Raw genomic sequence first — 3,104 nt, forward strand, 5'->3', positions numbered from 1 at the left:
CCTGGAGAAGAGCGTGGACCGGCCCCGGAGCCCTCGAGGGCGGGCCGGGGAGGGCGTCCCCGGCCGGGACGCGTGCCCGGGGTGGGTCCGGGCCGTCGGACCGGACTTCTCTCTCCAGAGTTTCGCGGGTCGCGTCTTTGTCCGGAGGTGGGAGGGGCCGGCTCGAGGCGTAGGTGGAGCCCCGGCTGAGGGACGGGAGCCACGGTCCCGCCCCGGGCCCGGTCGCCGGAGGCTCCTCCGTGGAATTCTTTTCTAAGTCCTGACCCGGCGACTCAGAGGGAGGGACCGACCGGTCCCGGCCCGCGCGGGCGGCCCGGGGAGGCTGTCCCCGGCTCCCCCTGCCGCCACGCTTCTGGGGTCGACCAGATGGCCCCGGGAGCTCCGGGCCTGGTGGCGATGGGGTCGTGCTTGGGGTCTGGTGGCCGTGGCCGTGATCCAGGGGTTCCCCTCGTGATCCGTGGGTGGGCCCCGTCTCCGGGCGCGGCGATTCTTGCCCCTGAATGGGTGGTTTTGTGCCGCCAGATAAGTGCTGACACGCTCTGCTCGGGTGACAGTCGCCCGAGAGCTTCCGGGTGCCTGGATGCGTGTGCGGGGAGGTCTCCGGGCTCTGGCCGAGAACCGGACGCCCGTTTCCACCCCCGCCGCTTGAGCCGCCCGCTGGGGCCTGCGCGCCGGCTCTTGTGCGTTCCAGGCGTCCCCGCGACCGTGGTGCCACCTCCGGTCTCTGGTACCCGAGGGCGGCGGGGTTAGGGGCGCGGGGTCCTCTACCACGTGCACTCCCTGCTGCCGGCACCCGGGTGCGGTCGCGACTTACCCCGTCCCGCCGGCTCCGTGCCAGTGCGTGTCAGGCGTTCTCGTCCTGGGGTCGTCGCCCGCGCTTGCTAGAGGAGGAGGGGGGCCGGTGAGGCTGAAGCAGGCTCCTCCGCTCGCTGTCCTCGCCGGCCTTCCCTTGCTCGGGGATCCCTCGCGTTATGCTGCTGATCGATGTGTGATGCTGTGCTCTCCCGGGCCGGGCCTAAGCCGTGCCAGACGAGGGACGGACGTTCATGGCGAACGGGACCGCTCTTCTCGCTCTGCCCGCGGGCCCCCTCGCCCGTTCTCCCCCGCTGCGAGTGGCGTGTGGGAGGTGGCAGGGGTGCGGAATCCGGCCCGACCTCGCTCCCCCGCCCCGTGCCTTGTGGCGTGGGCGGTGTCGGGGTCTCCGTGACGCGGCGGATGCTCCGCCTGTGCCTCTTGGCTGTGTCTCGCGGGCGGCCCTCCCCACGGTGGGGCGGGCCGTGTTGCCGCCGCGCCGCGCGCCTTCTTGGACGCGTGAGCGCGCTCCCCCGGCCGTTGGCGGTGCCCCTGGAGTGTTCCAGGTCGTCCCTCAGGCGCCTGAGGCCGATTGGCGGTGTCGTTCCCTGTTCCCGTCGCCCTCCTCAGGTGACCGCTGCGCTGGTGTGTCTGAGAAGCGGGGGGTCGAGTCGGTAAGGGAGGCGTGCCCGCCCCCTCGGGGGGGACGGGTGCCTCGTCGCCCCCCCCCACGGCGTGCCGTGTGGGGGCGGGCAGGCTCGGGCGCGTGCCCGCGTGTTCCCCTTGCTGGGGTTTCCACGCGGGTGTGGGAGTGATCGTGGCGGGCCGAGCCAGCGGCGTGATGCTGGCTCTTTGGTTGGGAGGTGCTGTTTGATCGGCACCTCCGTCCCAGTCTCTGCCTCCCTTGGTCTCGGCCTGAGGGGAGGCACTGACTTGGGAGCCGCACAGGGGCCTTTTAGATCCCTAGCTAAGCCCAGTGTGGCCGGAGATGGCGAGCCCGGGGCAGCGCGGGCTCGCGGCCCTGACCACGGACGCTCCGACTTGCTCTAGGCCTTACCTCTACCGCAGACCCCTCCTGCGTTGTGTGGCCATGGTGTCTGTAAGCGCCTTGGTGGGCCCGATGGCGGACGATGGGCGGGGGCGACACGCCCTCGGTGAGAAAGCCTTCTCTAGCGATCCGAGAGGGTGCCTTGGGGTACCGGACCCCCCAGCCGCCGCCCCTCCTCTGCGCGTAGTAGCCACGGACGCCACCACCGTGGCGCGTGGGCAGAGCCGCTCTTTGCCTACCGCGGCCGGCGCCTCCCCCCTCCGAGTCGGGGGAGGGTCACGCCCGGCCGGGCCGTCGTTGGGCGCGGGGCCGCGCGTGTGCGCGAGCGTGCGCGTGGTTCTCCCGTCGCGTGCTGGGGTGGGGAGAGGGCCCGGCCCTGTCCGGGCTCCGCCCCGCCGCGAGCGGCTGGCTCTCCGCTCGCTCCCGTCCCGAGCCGCAGCCGGTGGTGGCGTGCGGGCATGGGTGGGGGCCGCCGCCGCTCTCGGGCGCGTTCCCTCGGGACGTGGGTCCCGGAGCAGACCAGACAGGCAGACGGGTGGCTGGGTGGACGGGGCGGCCCCCGGCGGCGGGGGCGCCTCACGTAGGCCCCGGCGGTGGGGCCGGGCCCGCGGGAGGCCGAAGGGTGGCTGAGGCCGGCCGGCGTCCCAGGCGTCGTGGGACCGCCCTCGCGTGTCGTTGGCGGTGGGATCCCGCGTGTGTTTTCCTGGTGGCCCGTCCGCGCCCGAGGCCGTCCCCGGGAGCCTTCCCGCGAGCCCGCGCTCCCTCCGTCGAGGCGCGCGCCGCGCTCCCCGTTGCCGCCGGTGCTCCCCCGCCCGGGCAGACGCCTGGCCGCGCCGCCCACCGGCCGGGACCGAAATGGGCCTCGCCGCGCGGGTGTCGCCTCCGGCCACCGAGGCCGGTGGTGGCCCCGGGCGAAGTGCCCTCGGCTCCGGTTGGGTGGCGCCCGTGCGCCAGGCGCCCGGCGTGGGACGCCGGCGCCGTGTGCGGGAGAGCCCTGGCCGTGGAGGTGGGTGGTGGGGGCCGAGCCCCCGTGAGCTGCGCGCGGGGCGACGGGGCCAGTCGCCGTTCCGGGCGCTGCGGGACCGCCCCTGGTGCTGGAGGCCCCTGGCGGTGAGACCCCGTGTGTGCTCCGGCGGCCGACTTGCCTCGGGAGGCTCTGTCTTCCCTCCTTCGCCCCGAGCGCGTCTCTCGGCGGGCCGCGGCCCTTCCTCCACCGCCACCGCCTCTCCGGCGCCTCGGCCCTCGCCGCCGTCGGCCTTCTCCC

The sequence above is a fragment of the Equus caballus genome, unplaced genomic scaffold (assembly GCF_041296265.1).
Source record: "Equus caballus isolate H_3958 breed thoroughbred unplaced genomic scaffold, TB-T2T unassigned-0002153, whole genome shotgun sequence".
Lineage (NCBI taxonomy): Eukaryota > Metazoa > Chordata > Mammalia > Perissodactyla > Equidae > Equus > Equus caballus.